The sequence below is a fragment of the Haliotis cracherodii genome, unplaced genomic scaffold (assembly GCF_022045235.1).
Source record: "Haliotis cracherodii isolate W230 unplaced genomic scaffold, xgHalCrac1.p SCAF_20, whole genome shotgun sequence".
Taxonomy (NCBI): domain Eukaryota; kingdom Metazoa; phylum Mollusca; class Gastropoda; order Lepetellida; family Haliotidae; genus Haliotis; species Haliotis cracherodii.
Genome location: NW_027266276.1, coordinates 12,323,379 through 12,344,586, shown reverse-complemented (window position 1 = coordinate 12,344,586; position 21,208 = coordinate 12,323,379). Strand labels below are relative to the sequence as shown.

The 21,208-nt window shown below is 41.0% G+C and overlaps 1 pseudogene; it reads right to left on the bottom strand.

The window, feature by feature from the left end:
• Nucleotides 1-1,525: 1,525 nt before the first annotated feature.
• Nucleotides 1,526-13,190, bottom strand: LOC139469996 (uncharacterized; annotated as a pseudogene).
• Nucleotides 13,191-21,208: the final 8,018 nt, after the last annotated feature.

The window sequence follows — 21,208 nt, the reverse complement described above, 5'->3', positions numbered from 1 at the left end:
ACCCTATGCCAGTGGAACCCTCTGCTGTGCTTCGCTACCCGTGCCTTTACGCAAGGGAAGGAGAACACTAACGTTTCCTTGTGTAGATTGCTGATTGGGCGTCCAGTCAAGGTGCCTCTGTCTGAATGGCTTTGACGAACGAGGAAGGCAATTCCCCGTGGTGCAGTGATCGCACGTATAATCAACATGCTCCAACACTACAGTCAGGTTACTTCCCACCTGTCACAACACCACACATCTGCAGTTCACACGAGTTAGTTGTCATGTAGTTCACACAGGATAGCTTTTGAAGTGATGAAAACAGTGGATTTGGAAAATCAATAATGTTTAATTATGAAACAATTACGCTTGCAGTAATGACTTTATACTTAAAACTTTTTAAAAAATATGTAATGCTAATAAAAACGAAATTGGTCATGATCGTCTTCATCAACACCTGAATCTACATCTTCATCTCTTTCAGGGGCGGTCGGGTAGCCTAGTGGTTAAAGCGTTCGCTCGTCACGCCGAAGACCCGGGTTCGATTCCCGACATGGGTACAATATGTGAAGCCCATTTCTGGTGTCCCCCGCCGTGATATTGCTGGAATATTGCTAAAAGCGGCGTAAAACCATACTCACTCACTCATCTCTTTCAACATGAAAATGTATGCACTAAATCATATGAACAAAGATTGTTAATGACAAATACCAAATGGTATTCATTTATATAAATCGGTGGAAAAAAATAATGATTAGAAATACTGTTTGATATTTATTTATATAAATCGGTGAATATAATCTATGAAAAATCATAAATGATACTTATTTACATAACATCCTGAAAACATAAATCAAACAAATGTACAAAGGCATATGCACAAATACGTTAAATGACAAATACTAAATGATACTTATTCTATAAAATGCTTAACACAAATGTTTAATGAAAAATACCAAAATTGTATTATTAACTTGATTTCCATGGGACCATCGAAAATATATCAGGTCATCCGTTTTGTCGAGACAAGCAGATAATCGATATCTATACTCTTCAAAGAAAATAAACGCACAGGTAGAATGTAGTTCATTGGAACTGAGTGAACACAAAATCCGGTATATAAATTGGACATATTTTATTGGATAATGTTGGTGGCCTGATATTCGACAAACGGTGCGTCTTAAACGGCATTGTTTTCACACTTGTTCAAAAATGTCATGGAGGAAAACAGTAAAGCAAAATGCACGTACAAGTTATGGCATTCCTTACTCGTGGTAGTGGCTTTAAAAAGAGAAGCATAAGTCAATAATTTGTCGTTCAACTGTCAACATTTTTCAATTTCGAAAATGCCGAGACTCTGCGCTGCCGATCGGAACATCACCATAGGATGTATCCAAAGAGGGGAATCGCAATCTTCTGTTGCACGCCACTTCAACGTCCACCACAGCACCATTTGTCGCCTTTGGGACCGATACAAACAGTTCAATTCCGTGGGTTTCTATTTTTGAAGAGTGTATTTGTCTTGTCGATATCTTGGAAACATTGTCTATTGCTGATTGGGGTCTGTCATCCCCACAAGCTTGACAGCGTCTATCTCTACAGATCCACCCGCATAAGAAGGATCCACCCATACCCGGATGACGTCAGACGTGAAGCTGGTCAACTGCAACAGCAGGTGATGTGAACCAAAATATGAACCATTAGAAGGGTTTGGACATGGAGAGAGAGGGAGAGACAGAGAAGGAGGGAGAGGGGGAGAGACAGCGGAGAAAGAGAGAGAGAGAGAATGAGGGAGCGAGAGGAGAGGGAGAGGGAGGGAGAGAGGAGAGAGAAGGGGCGAAGGAGAGAGAGAGATAGGAGGGAGAGAGAGGAGAGGGAGGGAGAGAGAGGGGCGAAGGAGAGAGAGAGAAAGTGAGAGATAGGAGGAAGAGAGAGGAGAGGGAGAGGGAGGGAGAGGGAGGGGCGAAGGAGAGAGGGAGAGAAAGAGAGAGATAGGAGGGAGAGAGAAGAGAGCAAAGGGGCGAAGGAGAGAGAGAGATAGGAGGGAGAGAGAGGAGAGGGAGAGGGAGGGAGAGAGAGGGGCGACGGCGAGAGAGAGGGAGAGAGAGAGTAGGAGGGAGAGAGAGGGAGGAGAGAGAGGGCGAAGGAGAGATGAGACAATGATATATAGGGAGAGAAGAGAGAGCGATGTAGGGAGAGAGAGTGGGGTAGGAGAGAGTCAGGTTTGCCTGAGCAAGACTGTTAATCACCGGCCGCCGTTCTATCTGGAATATTGCTGACAGCGTAGTAAAACAACATTCACACACCAAAAGATGCGAGGCAAACATTGGCGTGTTTGAAGCCATGGGTTCAGGATTCGAACATTCCCCTGAAATGTAGTGCAAGAGAAGAGAGAGATACTTGGACAGACAGAGGAGAGATATGTAGTGTATGGGGACAGAGAAAGGGAGATACCTGAGGACAGAGAGGAGAGAACTATAGGGAGAGAGAACAGTGCGATGGTGACGGTGAGAGGAGGGAGAGAGTTCTCAAATAAAGTTGTAATTATTATACTTATTATAACTCGACGTGGAGTGAATGAGAATGCAAACGTCATTGAGACAGTTCACAATAGTGACTGCATTTAGTTAAAGAAATTAAGGAATGCGATGAAAGAGTTCTTACGTGTATCAAAACGAGTTCCTCGATTCGACTTGAAGAAAGACGATATAACTTTTTCGCCCGATACATGGTCACATATTCCCAACTAGGCGTCAGGATCTCCACCAACCATGTTGCGCCTGTGCGGTGCGTCTCATACACGTGCACTTCCGAGGTGAAGAGTTTCATGGCGTACTTCAACTGGAAACAAGTGCGACTTGAATGATGGTTCTCAGTGCCCGCTATAACTTTATCATTATGGCATAGCTTGCCCGTAACTTTCTAAGTGTCTGTTCACACAATTTTTAATTTATTTGTCATTTAATGTAACCCTGTGTGTTTCTGATAATATATAGGTAGTCAAGGGTTATGTGAATTTCCGGATTTGATATAGAGATCGAGCATATACATGTATGCTCACTGTAAGTTTCCCAAGTTTTAAAATAAAAATAAATATTAGATATTTTTACATAAGTACTACGGTATTATTTTTATATTTCTTTTTATTATTATTTTATTTTTTCAATCATTTTTCATTTATTTGATAAAATGTGACAAAGGTATTATTGTATTCCCTGTAACATTTATAGTGTGTATTTCAAAGTAAACCGGGGGCACGGGTGGCCCAGTCCTCTAAGGCGCCGCGATTCGCTGTGCAGAGTTCCGTCCCTTAGGCACGCCAGAAACCTATGATTGTGGGTTCGAATCCCGGTTCGCCCCGATTATGTTTCTAGGTTTGTCAGCACCATATCCGTGCTCGTGGGTTTCACCGAAGTGATAAACGTCTGAGACCTGCATCACCTCGGGCTTCCCTCCCACATTAAGCTGACACGCCGCGATATAACTGGAATACTGTTAAAAGCGGCGTTAAACCCAACTCACTCACTCACACTCAAAGTAAACCCTCATTGTATATATTCATACGAATCCTACTTTTTCAACCCTCGGGACTTACATTTGAAATTCTCAGATACAGATTTTACTGGATCTTGTAATAAAGGAGATGAACTTTCATAAATTCAGACAAATTTCACTGTATACCTCAACATATTGATGATCGTTGTTTATATCGGACTGTCCCCACGCTTTGACGTTGTGGCCGTGGTCGGGATATACATCGGGAATATACAATATACAATATACATTGGGAACGAATCCCCAAGAAAATGCTACGAAATGCTTGTCTATCGTGATAGTGTTGGTTACGTAACCTGGGCATCAAACATTAAGCATTTACTCTTCTCTCACGGATTTTGATATGTTTGGCTAAATCAAAGCGTTGGAGACAAAATGTATTTTCTTAGCTCTTTTAAGCAGGTAGCAATTGATATGTTTACTCAAAACTGGAGGTCGTCACTAGATAACAGTACACGCTACGACGTCTATAATACCTTTAAATATTGTCTAACACCAGAGGTTTACCTGCATACTATAACAGAGAGAAAAATAAGAGACACATTTATTAAACTTAGGCTAGGGTTAAATGATTTGATGTGCAACAGGGGTCGCTTCTCCTCTATTCCTAAGGATATGCGTTTTTGTCCATTCTGCGAAAACCATATTGAAAACGAATTACACTTTTTGTTTATATGTCCAATTTACGACAACCTAAGATTGAAATATATGCCTGATATCACTAAGAACCACTATTCCATGAACAAAATACTATCTTTTAATGGTATCCCTAGTCAAAAATTAACTAAGATATTACAATACATCTATCAAAGTCTACGAGTGCGTAGTAAATTACTTAGTGAATCCGATATGTCCAGAAAAAAATAGTTGTTTTGAAATCTAGATCAGGAGTATCTACATTTCATTTTTGTCTGTTTGTTTCTACTAGAAATGCATATACATTTAAATTGTCAAATTGTCATGACATGATGAGTATATTACTGATAGATTATTTTGTATTGTATTCGTGCTATGCTATTCCATTCCTTTTGTATTTTATACTACTACTGCCACTGTGGTTATTACCACTGTTATTACAATACCTCTAATACATGTCAAGCATCATATTAGTTATCCAATAATTACATAATGCGCTGTACAGCTGTAAATGATATTGTTTATCTGTATGTGTATATGGGCCAATGGCCTTTCATACAATAAAGATTGATTGAACTGGACTCTCCAATCACTTGGCTAGCGGCGTTGCTGACAAACAGAAAACGTGATCTAAATCCCGCATACGTTAAACAGGACGAAATGGCGCTTAAACGGTACCGTAGTTCACCTTTAGTTCTTTAATCACTAAAACTTCCCTTTTGGATTCTCGTTTTGTAATGATCGATTTCCTTATTGTCAGTAGATTAACGGATAGATCCCCAGATCCTTTCATCAACAATCAACATCATTCAGTCGCATACGTATTAAGACATTGCTTTCTAGTGAGTGAGTGAGTGAGTACGGTTTTACGCCGCTTTTAGCAATATTCCAGCAATATCATGGCGGGGGACACCAGAAATGGGCTTCACTTATTGTACCCATGTCGGGAATCGAACCCGGGTCTTCGGCGTGTCCCCCGCCATGACATTGCTGGAATATTGCTAAAAGCGGCGTAAAACCATACTCACTCACTCACTTAAACAAAGGGTTGTTTTGGCAAAAATGTATGTCTGTACATGTAATACGGCAAATTATTATGTTATTCAAAGTAAGTTCCAATTTTTTTTATTTCATGTTTTACGGATGTTTGCTTAATGAAAAAAACAGCTTTGTGAAGTTAATGAGTTTTTGGGAACAAATTTGCTAATTATGTTTGTAGTGCATGTTCAGGATTTTTACTGCAAATTGTTCCTCTATGAAAAATAAGATCTTTACAAGGGGTTTGCAATTGCCAGAGACTACAAACAATGCTTTTGAGTAATTGGTACATGATTGCCGTAAAAGGCGACTTTGCTTGTCGTAAAAGGCGACTAACGGGATCGGGTGATCAGGCTCGCTAGCTTGATGGATGCATGACATCGTATCCCAATTACGTGGATCGATGCTCATGACATCAATAACTGGACTGTCTGGTCCAGACTCGATTATTTACATATGGCCTTCATATAGCTGGAATGTTCCTGAATGCGGTGTTAAACAACAAACAAAACAAACAAGTAATAATTATTATTGTTTTGCTTTTCTGTCTTTCACACTTTTCGAAATCACCAAATATAGATTAAATAAAAATAAATTTGAATTCGTAAACCGGAAAATAAAAAAGAGTCTTTTTTTTGTCTCTTATGATTCATGTATTAAATATAGGTAAAGAGTGTATGTAAGTTACCTTCCCTCGGTGTTTTCTTCTGACGAATATGACAGCACAGCTGTCACCCACAGTTCCACCACTGTAAAACAGAGGAGCTGCCGACATTACAATAGAAAATGACACGGGCTAAAAGCACATTGTGTTCCTCCATCATCAGTGAATACATACAGTATACCGTATGTGTAAAGATGACACGTGTCTATTTTAGTCAGCTATAGATACGTAAAGCTAACGGTAGTCAAATGAACCCTACCCTACTCCGTGCACGAACCTTTGGCGAACCCTACCGTTGTCTGCTGTTGAAGCAATGTGTGGAGCTGATGACCACATGATGCACATGTTATCAAGCGAAAGCATTGCCGTACGTGCGATGTAACCTTAACGCTCATTGGTCATGCCCTCGCCAGCGCCCATCTCGCTCGGTTACTGATAGCACCGGTCATTACAGTGGGTTTCATGTATTCAAGATTGTGACACGTTGTGTATTAGTGAGTGAGTTAGGTTTAAGGCCAGTTATTTCACGGCGTGTCAGCTTAATGTGGGAGGAAAGCCCGAAGTGATGCAGGTCCTAGACGTTTACCACTTCGGTGAAACCCACGAGCACGGGTATGATGCTGACAAACCTAGAAACATAATCGTGGCGAACCGGGATTCGAACCCACAATCATAGGTTTCTGGCGTGCCCAAGGGACGCAACTCCGAACAGCGAATCGCGGCGCCTTAGACGACTAGGCCACCCGTGCCACCCTCCCCTAGTACTTTTGCACTAATATTGAATAGAGATATGTTCATATGGCCATCATCGTGCATAGTTCCAAGTTATCAATACATGTAGACGATCTCAGTTACTTCAGATTGTGAGGAAGCTACAATACAGACGAGTTTCATACGTTGTGATGTAGCCGCCGTAGTCGTCGTTAACGAAGTTGTGGGTTTAGTCGTGATAGTGGATGTAGTTGTGGTAGAAGTTGTAGTTGTAGATGGAGTAGTAGTAGTAGTAGAAGAAGAAGAAGCAGTAGAAGCAGTAGTAGTCGTTAACCAAGTGATCGTTGTTGGTGTAGTCGTGGAAGTGGATGTAGTTGTGGAAGTAGATGTTGTTGTAGTTGTAGATGGAGTAGCAGCAGTAGTAGTTGTAGTAGAAGCAGTAGTCGTAGTGGTCGTCGTTAACGAAGTGATCGTTGTTGGTGTAGTCGTGATAGAGGATGTAGTTGTTGTTGTTGGAGTAGTAGTGGTAGTAGTGGCCGTTGTACTTGTGGACGTGGATGTTGCCCGGGTGGTTGTGACCGTCACAGTTGATGCAATTGTCATCGGTGATGTCATAGTTGATACAGCGGGGGTCGTTGTGGAGCCTACAGGTGTAGTCAGTGGTGTTGCAGCGTTGACGGTCGATGAGGGCGAAAGCTCTACGCATGAGAGAAGTATTTCATTGTAATCATTGTGTGATTAGTGGTGACATAATTCAGTAATTCCCGAGTTGATTTAAACTTAATATACATGTTCAACAAAACAACATCTACAAATGAATAAATGTCGAGTTTGAAGAACCCTGGTTAAGAAAAAAGCATTTGTTTTCCTGATTCAACATCGATCACAAGCGGGAAATGTTCTTTGGTAGGTGATTGAAGGTCAAATTTAAGATTGTTTTCCCTTCGCCTTGCTTCGTTCATCTACGAGTAAGTGAATAGATATGAAGAAAAAACCGACATAGGGGATACAGACATAAAACAAATACTTGGAACACAAGTTCTTGTGACATACTTGTCATAATTTTGGACATTGGGCTACATAAATTGGTCCATCTAATATTCTCGTTCAGGTCAATATGGGGAAATCACCCATCTTAATTCTAGCGGGAAAGGAGACATATTCTAGAGATAATATCACATTACATATATTTCATTAGATTTTGTTAAGTTATGTTGAATAAACGCTGAGACAATGAATGAAGTCTTCTACTTCCGCTCAAGTGGTTGCATACAACTGCACGTGATCCGTGGTGTCATACTTACATACGTGATGCGCTATCTACATGCGTATATGCTATCGTAATAACATGTATTATCGACATGTTGTTAAGGAAACTGATATGGAAGCCCCGCTTGGCCGATAACAGTTGAACCATAAGTTGGTAAAAATAATTATTCTTTAAAGAACAATCTATAAAAGGGCATAGTTTTACCTTTCTTTTATCTAACTATGGCTGTTTGTTATTGATAACTTGGAGTTTATATTGGCAGCGTAATAAGCGTAGATAGTACAGCTTCAGAATATTCATGTTGTGGGTACCTTCAAACGTTGTCAAGGGCGTTACATTTGTAGTAGGTGTCGTTGGTCGTGCCGTTGTTGTTACAATCATCAGTGATGTTGTTGCTGATGCTGAAGTTGTCGAATGGGGAACCGCATCTGTTTTTTTCGAAACTCTACGATTAGTAAGAGTATATACTGCAGAGTGGCAATGGACTGATATTATTTGTTACCTCGGTGGTAGTTGATGTTATGTCAGGCACAACAAAAGAGGAAACGGAATTGGAATAAACCTATTCTGTCCCAGCCACCTGTCATCCAAAGTCTGGCTGCCCTACAAGAAAAGTTTGTAGCTATTCCCACCACTCAGGCCGCAAATAACATAACCATTATATGAAAGCATCATTACATTAATTTGATCAAAGAATTAAATAATGCCACATATAAGACCAACATGGTTACTGAGGAGTGAGTGGGTGAGTATGGTTTTACGCCGCTTTTAGCAGTATTCAAGCAATACCACGGCGGGAGACACCAGAAATTGACTTCACACAATGTACCCATCTCGGGACTCGAACCCGGGTCTTCGGCGTGACGAGCGAACGCTTTAACCACAAGGTTACCCGACCGCGCCGGGAACGGAGGAAGAAATGTGCAAAAAAATGCATCATTACTATCAACTTTTGACTTGACTCGAAACCCTGAAGACATGTCCATTCTTCTTTTGTACTGGATTCCAATGCTCCATAAACATCCGCACAAATAGGGTCCAGCAAATGTACCACCAAATCCCCGTCTCAAAGAGTAACTCTAATCCTTAATACGATCAAGGAAGGACTTTCTTTATGATCACAAAACGTATTTGAGAAAAATGGAATTAATATCATGTGGATTCTTCAAACTCAAACGATTTCTTGTCTTTTTGCAAACTCAGAAAAGAACTAAGTTCCTTTTTGTCGAAAAAATTGATTTTTCAACTTTGTACGCCACTATCCCACATTAAAAACTTAAGGAAAATTTCATTCCTTGATCCAGGGGGCTTTTCTTACAAAACGTGGTGAACACCGATACAGTTACGTATCTATACTCAGCGGTTCAAGACAATTTGTCAAAAATGAAAGCAAATGCCATCTGAAGTTTACTAAGAAAACATTATGTGAAATGCTGGACTTCCTCATTGACAACATCTATGTAAAATTCAGGGGGGTAAGAGATGAGGGCAAGAAGTAGGCATCCCCATGGACACCAAGTGTGCTCCCCTTCCTGTGGATCTGTTCATGCATATGAATCGGAATTTCTTTTCGGATTGGCAAAGTCAAAACAAGGTAATTTGGCCAAGAAGATTAAATAAAGCCTCAGCTATATCGATTATCTCATATTGTTCAATAACCATCAAGGAGCCAGTTCCCTCCACTGATTTATCAACCTCAACTAGAAATAAAGGAGACCAGTGAGACCTTGGTGGTAGTAGATGTCAGTGTGGCGTATATCTTACCTTGGTGGTAGTAGATGTCAGTGTGAGATATATCTTACCTTGGCGGTAGTAGATGTCAGTGTCAGGTATATCTTACCTTGGCGGTAGTAGATGTCAGTGTGAGATATATCTTACCTTGGCGGTAGTAGATGTCAGTGTCAGGTATATCTTACCTTGGCGGTAGTAGATGTCAGTGTGAGATATATCTTACCTTGGCGGTAGTAGATGTCAGTGTCAGGTATATCTTACCTTGGTGGTAGTAGATGTCAGTGTCAGGTATATCTTACCTTGGTAGCGGTAGTAGATGTCAGTGTCAGGTATTTCTTACCTTCGTGGTAGTAAATGTCAGTGTCAGATATATCTTACCTTGGTGGCAGGTGATTTCAGTGTGAGATATATCTTACCTTGGCGGTAGTAGATGTCAGTGTGGGGTATATCTTACCTTGGCGGTAGTAGATGTCAGTGTCAGATATATCTTGCCTTGTTGGTAGTAGATGTCAGTGTGAGATATATCTTACCTTGGCGGTAGTAGATGTCAGTGTGGGGTATATCTTACCTTGGCGGTAGTAGATGTCAGTGTAAGATATATCTTACCTTGGCGGTAGTAGATGTCAGTGTGGGGTATATCTTACCTTGGCGGTAGTAGATGTCAGTGTGGGGTATATCTTACCTTGGTGGTAGTAGATGTCAGTGTCAGGTATATCTTACCTTGGTAGCGGTAGTAGATGTCAGTGTCAGGTATTTCTTACCTTGGTGGTAGTAAATGTCAGTGTCAGATATATCTTACCTTGGTGGTAGGAGATTTCAGTGTGAGATATATCTTACCTTGGCGGTAGTAGATGTCAGTGTGGGGTATATCTTACCTTGGCGGTAGTAGATGTCAGTGTCAGATATATCTTGCCTTGTTGGTAGTAGATGCCAGTGTGAGATATATCTTACCTTGGCGGTAGTAGATGTCAGTGTCAGGTATATCTTACCTTGGCGGTAGTAGATGTCAGTGTAAGATATATCTTACATTGGTGGTAGTAGATGTCAGTGTGGGGTATATCTCACCTTGGTGGTAGGAGATGTCAGTGTCAGGTATGTCTTACCTTTGTGGTAGTAGATGTCAGTGTCAGGTATATCTTACCTTGGCGGTAGTAGATGTCAGTGTGGGGTATATCTTACATTGGCGGTAGTAGATGTCAGTGTCAGATATATCTTACCTTGGTGGTAGTAGATGTCAGTGTGGGGTATATCTTACCTTGGCGGTAGTAGATGTCAGTGTGGGGTATATCTAACCTTGGTGGTAGTAGATGTCAGTGTGGGGTATATCTTACCTTGGCGGTAGTAGATGTCAGTGTGAGATATATCTTACCTTGGTGGTAGTAGATGTCAGTATAGGATATATCTTACCTTGGCGGTAGTAGATGTCAGTGTGAGATATATCTTACCTTGGCGGTAGTAGATGTCAGTGTGGCGTATATCTTACCTTGGTGGTAGTAGATGTCAGTGTGAGATATATCTTACCTTGGCGGTAGTAGATGTCAGTGTCAGGTATATCTTACCTTGGCGGTAGTAGATGTCAGTGTGAGATATATCTTACCTTGGCGGTAGTAGATGTCAGTGTCAGGTATATCTTACTTTGGCGGTAGTAGATGTCAGTGTGAGATATATCTTACCTTGGCGGTAGTAGATGTCAGTGTCAGGTATATCTTACCTTGGAGGTAGTAGATGTCAGTGTCAGGTATATCTTACCTTGGTAGCGGTAGTAGATGTCAGTGTCAGGTATTTCTTACCTTCGTGGTAGTAAATGTCAGTGTCAGATATATCTTACCTTGGTGGTAGGAGATTTCAGTGTGAGATATATCTTACCTTGGCGGTAGTAGATGTCAGTGTGGGGTATATCTTACCTTGGCGGTAGTAGATGTCAGTGTCAGATATATCTTGCCTTGTTGGTAGTAGATGCCAGTGTGAGATATATCTTACCTTGGCGGTAGTAGATGTCAGTGTGGGGTATATCTTACCTTGGCGGTAGTAGATGTCAGTGTAAGATATATCTTACCTTGGCGGTAGTAGATGTCAGTGTGGGGTATATCTTACCTTGGTGGTAGTAGATGTCAGTGTGGGGTATATCTTACCTTGGTGGTAGTAGATGTCAGTGTCAGGTATATCTTACCTTGGTAGCGGTAGTAGATGTCAGTGTCAGGTATTTCTTACCTTGGTGGTAGTAAATGTCAGTGTCAGATATATCTTACCTTGGTGGTAGGAGATTTCAGTGTGAGATATATCTTACCTTGGCGGTAGTAGATGTCAGTGTGGGGTATATCTTACCTTGGCGGTAGTAGATGTCAGTGTCAGATATATCTTGCCTTGTTGGTAGTAGATGCCAGTGTGAGATATATCTTACCTTGGCGGTAGTAGATGTCAGTGTCAGATATATCTTACCTTGGCGGTAGTAGATGTCAGTGTAAGATATATCTTACATTGGTGGTAGTAGATGTCAGTGTGGGGTATATCTCACCTTGGTGGTAGGAGATGTCAGTGTCAGGTATATCTTACCTTTGTGGTAGTAGATGTCAGTGTCAGGTATATCTTACCTTGGCGGTAGTTGATGTCAGTGTGGGGTATATCTTACATTGGCGGTAGTAGATGTCAGTGTCAGATATATCTTACCTTGGCGGTAGTAGATGTCAGTGTGGGGTATATCTTACCTTGGCGGTAGTAGATGTCAGTGTGGGGTATATCTAACCTTGGTGGTAGTAGATGTCAGTGTGGGGTATATCTTACCTTGGCGGTAGTAGATGTCAGTGTGAGATATATCTTACCTTGGTGGTAGTAGATGTCAGTATAGGATATATCTTACCTTGGCGGTAGTAGATGTCAGTGTGAGATATATCTTACCTTGGTGGTAGTAGATGTCAGTATAGGATATATCTTACCTTGGCGGTAGTAGATGTCAGTGTGAGATATATCTTACCTTGGCGGTAGTAGATGTCAGTGTGGCGTATATCTTACCTTGGTGGTAGTAGATGTCAGTGTCAGGTATATCTTACCTTGGCGGTAGTAGATGTCAGTGTCAGGTATATCTTACCTTGGTGGTAGTAGATGTCAGTGTGGCGTATATCTTACCTTGGCGGTAGTAGATGTCAGTGTGAGATATATCTTACCTTGGTGGTAGTAGATGTCAGTGTGAGGTTTATCGTACCTTGGTGGTAGTAGATGTCAGTGTGAGATATATCTTACCTTGGTGGTAGTAGATGTCAGTGTGGCGTATATCTTACCTTGGTGGTAGTAAATGTCAGTGTCAGGTATATCTTACCTTGGCGGTAGTAGATGTCAGTGTCCTGTTTACTGACCACTGTCAGAGTCTGTGGCAATTCGCCGTGGAGGACACACTCTCCTGAGCCTGAATACGCCATAGACACACACTCTTCCTCTTGATGACACAGGACAGAACACTCCGCCCGACTTGCCACTTACAACGTAATCTGTGGCGGACTTGTCTCTGAATATCAGGTCAAAAACCTCATCTACACACAAGCTACTTCCCGCAGTACTTGCACGGTTTAACATGACCAGAACGATGAACATCAGTTTCACAATGTCAGACATTTTTGGAAATCCTCTTTACCTTCAATGGGAATAGCTTACGCAGACATTTCACCAATACGTCTTGTATGCTTACATCTCTGCCCCAAAGTAACCTTCATAAAGCCATGCGCAAACGGCAAAACACTTAACATGGCCGTTATTGGTTCTTTTTGTATGAGGCACGCATTGGTTGTTTTGTTCACAGTTGACCTGAAAACCCTTTTTTTCACACAAACCAAGTTTTTATCAATTGTAGAAAATGGTCCACGTATGGCTGACTTTCAGACGGGTTTCTATCAATGCTCAACGCGAACATCATTAAAGTGTCACATGTTGGTAGTCTAAACAGAGAACTTGATGCGTCATTTAATGTTATAGATCATTTAACGATGAATGAGGAGTTCAGAGAACGCTATGAACAATACATGCAATTACATTACTTAAGCCATTACCTGTGTGAAGGTGTACAGAATGTGACTATATGACTCAATGAACACGCCTCTTCAATGAAGATAATGGGCAAAGTGAAAACACCTGCAAAATAATAATCGTTTGTTTCCTAAGAACAAGCAGTTCAGCTTGTACAGCCGTGGCTCCAGCCTACCACCTTGCATCAGGTTTTAACCCCGATGATGGACCAGAGTGAGTGAGTGAGTTGTGTTTAACGCCGCTTTTAACATTAATCCAGTTATATCATGGCGTGTCAGCTTCATGTAGGAGGAAAGCCCAAAGTGATACAGGTCTCAGACGTTTATCACTTCGGTTGAAACCCACGAGCACGGGTATAGCGCTGACAAACCTAGAAACATAATCCGGGCGAACCGAGATTCGAACCCACAATCAAGGGATGCAACTCTGCACAGCGAATTGCGTCGCCTTAGACGACTGGGCCACCCGTGGCCCCTAACGGACCAGAAGATATCAATGAACAAAAATGTTGAAATGCATTATCAATATAGGACTATCGCGATTGAAACTCTTTGAGGGCGATTTTATTACGCTATTGTTGAGTAAGACTTCAGAATGGTGTAAATGCATGCAAATATTACGAGAACAGTCACCCCATGATAGCGTTATCATGCTAATGATGATCGGGGGATTACAAGGTGTCACCTGGCTGATTTTGTGTCAACCCTCATCCGTTAGCTGTCTGCTTCTTCAAATAAATTGATGAAACAGATTGAGAATATCTAGCACCGAGCTTTTATCACCTGCACTTAACTAAGGCCATTTTTATAGGATTTTGAGAAAATTACAAAAAGATATTACTTTAAGCGAAGAAATACTATAAAAGCCAGTGTTAAATATTGATGACTCAAGATACCACTTTAAGCTCCCTTAGTTATGAGCAGCGGTACAATGCATCACTTTATACATGTAGGCTGAGGTAGTAAACAACCACCTGCACCCAGCGTGATGCAGAAAGTCCAGAGCCGTATGCATGAGGATTCTGAAACCATACTTAGAATTATCTTAAGTTGCCTGAAACAATTCTTCAAAAGACTTATGAAAATCCCTTTAATTTAATTTTCACAGACTAAAAACTTCTTATGCACTCTAATATTTGGCGGCCATCTTAGATATATCGAATCCCGATTCGCCCCGATTATGTTTCTAGATTTGTCAGCACCATACCCATGCTCGTGGGTTTCACCGAAGTGGTAAACGTCTGAGACCTGCATCACTTCGGGCTTTCCTTCCACATTAAGCTGACACGCCGTGATATAACTGTTAAAAGCGGCGTTAAACCCAACTCACTCACTCACTCTTATATATAGCTCATAATAGGCCTATAAGTATGTTAAAATAGGAGGTCTTTGATCAACCGAAGTATGATGTCAACGTTAACATGTGCTAACATTGGTCAACATAATTGTCCTGCGATGATGTCATGTCTTGCTGTCAATCGTAGCATACCGATGTTCTGCCGAAACACTTGGCATATTACGTTTGATTTCTGAACTCTTCATGCATTGATGACTACAGAGAGATGAACTCACATCATCATGTTGCATGAGCATTTCCAAATTTAACAAATTCAGTCATTTTTTCACGCGTTTTTATGGACTAACGCAAGAGTATCAGTTGCACCATTGTCTGTTGCATTTCTGCGATTCATTTTACATTATTTGGAAATATTTTTGTGTGTTTGAATCCAGATTTTAATGTATTTGCTTTTGGTATAGTTATTTAGCTTGTCGTATATCAGAGACGACCTCGTCTGTGTTGCGTTCTGTAGTTAAAAAACTCTGCTAATCTCTAATAATTAAAATTTCGTTGTGTTCATTGATATTCCTGATTCTGATCAGCTGAATTGATCACGTGATAAGCCACGCCCACCGAGGCGCACTACCTTTATTATTGCAAAATGTCGGGGAATCCCAATATTACAGTCGAGGGAATTCCCTTCTGCTCATGATCACGTGTATCGTCATGGACGGGACATTTAGTGACATTCATGCATATTCATTTCCAAACTACCCTTTGAAACCGAAGGCCAAGAAGGAATGAAACAGCAAACGTGCAGGCTTGCTCGCCTGCATTTTCCCTCGCTCACCTCGGTTCCACAACTTTCATGTCTTCGGGTTTCATTTCAACCTAGCATGTTTCCAACTGTGTTTTCCCGTTTTCAGTGAACATATGTTTGAATCTTGGGGTACCTGACCATGTCATTTGAAACAGCCGCCTTCTCCCGGATATATTTCTTCCGGTTTGTTACAGTCTGACTTGCAGTTCTTCTCGCCTCTTGCCTTAATTGACAGATCCGTTGAATAGTGCTTTGATCCTACTCTCCGTTGATTGGCTGCTGACTGTGTAGGCGTGTCAAGTTATGTGCATAAATTAAACGATCACCTGATTCATGACACGCCACAGTATGTATTCATACACCTGAAATGTTTATCAATCTCGTCATGTTCGCCTGTTTTGATATATAATGTTTTTGGTTATATTATTGCAGATAAACGTGTTTTACTGCAACGCGGATTCGTACAGTTTGCACATCGGTTTTTCGATTCACCTCAATGAAACGAACAAAATACACAGTCAATCCTGTATAGTTTAAGTCATTAGTTTCCAGCTGAGTGTTGCCTATTGAAAAGTTGCTACTCTCCCTTTGACTCTTGTTTCCATGATAGTGTATTTGCTTGCTTGGCATGTGTTAATGTAAGCAGAGTTAGCTCCCCTGGGTGGCTCGCCTGTCTTGGGAGGCTCGCTCGGGTTTCGCGCTCGTTTCGAGGATTGCCAATAAATGTCATCAAGTGTTTACCTGTGTCCTGCTGATGTGTGACAAGTGTGTATTTCCTCCTAACCTCACTGGCGCTGGGCTCAGTTGCACAAAGCGATCATTGCACGTACGGTGATTGTTGACATTGGAGAATGTGTGTACTGTTTGGTTGTATTTTTATGCTCAATGGTCGTTGTGCTTCATAAAGGCTACATGGGAAAGATTCTGATAAATGTGTATATTACTCTTCACACCACAGGAACTCATTATTTAACAGGCATGTAATATTTCATTATGAAGACACGCATACGTACATTTGTACGTGTATTCACCAATCTGTTCCTGAGTGGAATTTTAAAATATTTCTACGTTCCTATGACGTAATATATAAATGTGCAAGAAGATGTAATATGATACCTTTCTCATCTCCCTGACGGGCAAGATGAGGTAAACTATCACCATCTGTATCACCCACGAGAGGTCTGCCCCCTTTGATTCCAGGAAGTCAAACACGCTTTTGTGTCCAAAGACAGCTGCAACCATTATCAGTGTCCATCATTTCATTCCCCTATGGTTGATGTTAGAATCTGACAGGAGATGTTGTACAATAGTCATGTTGCCTCCCTGACAGGCAAGATGAAATAAACCAGAGAGAGGCCCGCCCCTTTTGATTCCAGGAAGCCAAACACGCTTTTGTGTCCAAAGACAGCTGCAACCATTATCACATAAGACACATTGACTGCCTTTTGAGCAAGATGGAGTAAACTAGCACTAGATGTAGAAGCAAGAGAGAGGTCTGCCCATTCATTTCTCTATGGTTGATATTAGAATCCTACAGGTAATATCGTACAATAGACATATCGCCTCCCCGACATTCTTGCAAGATGAAGTAAACTATCACCAGATGTATCAACCAGTGAGAGGTCCGCCCCATGATTCCAAGAGGTGAAACACACTATTGTGTCCATGGAACGCTGCAACCAGTAATGGGACGTGTCGACCTATACATTTCTTTTTTGGTTGATGCTAAATGATTGTAGCAGATCCCTAACATTGGCAGTGTTTCCTCCTTGACAAGCAAGATGAATAACATCATTTCCATACGTGTCTTCAACATCCAGATTTGATACTGGCGTTGGCTTGAAGCACGGCTCTGATCCTGTTCTTGCTGCAACCAATAGAGGGGCGTAGTCATTAGTCTCTACACTGCCTGTAACGTGTTTGTTTGCCGCTAGAAGCAGCAGTGCTCGAAGTGTGTTTTCATATCATGACTTGCAAACCAAATGAAAGATGTTTTGCATTATCTAGTATGGGGATTTGATCCTTCGTTCAGCAGATCCGAAAGTGTTCATAAACACATGCTAATCTCATTATCAGAATCGACCGCCTCCGTGGTCTTGTGGTAGAGCGTCCGCAAGGAGACCGGAAGGTCCGGGGTTCGATCCCCGGCCGCGTCATACCACAAGACGTTACAAGATGGTCCTTGATGTTACCCTGTCTGGCGCTCGGCATTAAGGGACTAAAACACGAACTGGTCGGCTCGGAGTCAGTATACTGTGTCTGAGTGGGGTATTCATGTTAAACTGTGCCATGGTATCTCAGTGAGCTAGCCCTATAAATCGGCATCAGCACAAGCAGTCACACACACGCGTGCATGCACGTCGCAATGAAAGTGCAATAATTTTGACCGCGGCGTTAAACCCAATTTCACCTCATCTCACCTCACCTATTATCAGAATCGTACAATCATCGCTGGTATTTATTTTGATATAATCGAAATCTTACAATGGACTATGAGAAGAGATATCCTATGATTATGGAGAGGGTTGTGTCGCTTTGAGTATGTAAGACCTGTATACCGCAATGAAGCATCACATACTGCAGATATAGTCTCCGGCATCGGGACAATGAATAAAATACATAAATATACATTTATCAGAGCCCTAGACATACCAGTTGTCAGACTTCCATCTTATGGAAGCCTTGGTGGCTGAGTTGGTTGAGTAGTTGTCTTTGTGTGCTGACGATTAGGTGCCTAACTCTGAGAGTGTGGTTTCCAATCTAATCTGTAGACTATCTAGACTATAATCTGTAGTTTACTTAGAAAGTGTCATCCCAAATATAACATATGTTAATCAAAAATGTGTTGAATGTTGAACATTTTGTAAAATGTTATTTGTTTCATCTGTTGATGAAGTATTACTTCCATGCACCATCTGTACCAGTCCCGGGATCACACATCTGCCATCACAAAACTTGATACTTGATAATCGACGTTACTGTATAACGTTTAAAGATGCCATGTCTCCCACGTGACTTTCAGGAGCAAGTTTAATGTAGTGCTTCACCGAATCTTTGTAACAAGTGAGTGAGTGAGTTTGGTTTTACGCCGCTTTTAGCAATATTCCAGCAATATCACCACAGGGGACACCAGAAATGGGCTTCACACATTGTACCCATGTCTGGAATCGAACCCGGGTCTTCGGCGTGACGAGCGAACGCTTTAACAACTAGGCTACCCCATCGCCCCTCTTTGTAATAAAAAGCGAGAGTTGGGGAATCAGTTGGCTTTACAGAGGTACCACTGTACACGACCAGTCCACACAACAACACAAGACCCGAGTTAATAAACAGTCAGTTTATTAGACAGCCACAGAATCTATATATAATCAGTCAACAATAGAATGTTTACCATCAATTATTAGAGCATGTTTACTATCAGCTGTAGAAGTACATATATGCGAAGAACATCAGATGAGCGTGAAAGAGAATCATTACACAAGATACATACTTGTACAACATTACTCACAATACATATTCCACGGTAGACAACGTAATGCAACAGTTTACATATGGATGAATATAGTATACCCGTCACACTCTAACTAATACATTACCCGAGTGGGCATTCAAGCAAGATACGTTCTAATTCAGCAACAATACATATTCCACGGTAGACAACGTTATACAACAGTTTACATATGATTGAATATAGTATACCCGACACACTCTGGCTAATACATTACCCGAGTGGGCATTCACACGAGATATGTTCTAGTTCAGCCACAATACATATTCCAGAAGGTAAACAACGTTATAAAGTTAACAGATTGACATAATGTCTTGACAGCAGTTGTACAATGGGGATATCTAAGATATACACACAAGCATGACATTTTCAATTACCAAATAGTTTTGCAGGTTTTGCCAAGGGTAATAGCATACAGTGAAGAATTAACATAGAACAAGATAGTAACGTTCTTACCTGAGTGCATAAACAATCAGTTTATTAAGGAACTGGAGAAAACGACCAGATGACGTTTTCTCTAAGTACAAAGGACGTTTTCTCTAACGCGGCGGCCGTTCTCTCTAATTAACCAGCGACCGTTTTCGCGGGCGGACGTTTTCTCTATAACCCGTGTATTAGACAGCCACAGATTGATTATGAGTGTCTGTCGTCCGTATTTACACCTATTCTAGCTGAGCACATAATCTCATTTACTGATTAAACTGCCGATAAAGTCGTTATTGTGAACTTCAGTGGCGCTATCTCGACAGGATTATATAATTTAGTTTGACCGAAGCATTGATGATAGAGATGAATATGAGTGAAGTTAAATGTTTTTGACCCAACTGTATCTGACCAGCATAATGAGATATACTGGTCCTGGATTATGTCCGATGTGAGTTATCGATTTGACCCTTGACAGGTTTAAAATACTGGAACGCGGTCTCTTAGTTTGTAAAATTTCCTATTTCCAATCCTTAATATGTGGCATGTAACGTGATAAAATATTTGTAAAACTTGTCCATTTCACCCATGTTGATATTTGTATAAAATATATAAGAGTGTTCAATCACTATCAAATAAGTAGTACTAATGCTGCCCTCCTCTGTTGATACCAGGAATATTGTAGACCATACCTCCGATACATTTCCCGAGATGACAAGGATCATCGTAGTATGTGTCACAAATTAAATTCAGATTTGAGGGTTCAGGGCAGTTTCGATAAACTGTTGTCTGGTCATTATATACGATATGATTGCTGCGGACTATTCCATTGTGTTTTCCTAGTATATTCCTCCTTCAGGACTTAAATCACGAGCAGCCCCGTCATAAAGTACATGAATCGTAATGTGCACTCAAATATGTGTACTTATATATTTGATCATGAAACTTTCTATGTACGTATTGGGTCTGAATCATCGAGAGGGTACGGATATATAATGGCAGAAATAAAAAATATATTTTCCGGTCCACTTTTCAAAACGATAAGTAAATGTATCGGAACACGATATAAAATATAAGTAGTCGTATTTGAAGGCAGGTGTCTAAGGAAGAGAATTGTGTTGTATTTGTCGTTATATCACGACGCATCACTTTGCTGAAACCTATAACGCGTTGGGCAGGTTTGGACTGGGAATCAATAAGGAAAACATTATGGGATGTTCTGTGTAGCGACAGGTCAGTATTGAAATCGTATGTTGGGGGCAGCGCAGTGGTACGGTTACCGCAGCTAGGTTCAGAGTAATTGACACCAAAACCCAAATCTTTACTACGGAAGTATACTACAAACCTTTTCTACTTGTGTACAGGTCAGAAATAAAAGACTAAGAAAAACAAATGTGTGATACAATCATGTCATCTGAACTACGCAGTTCAATAGAATAAGACGATTAATACAGTGGTAAACATCTAGTACGCAGTGGTATACATCTAGTACACAGTGGTATACATCTAGTACACAGTGGTTTACATCTAGTACACAGTGGTATATATCAAGTACACAATGGCATACATCTAATAAACAGT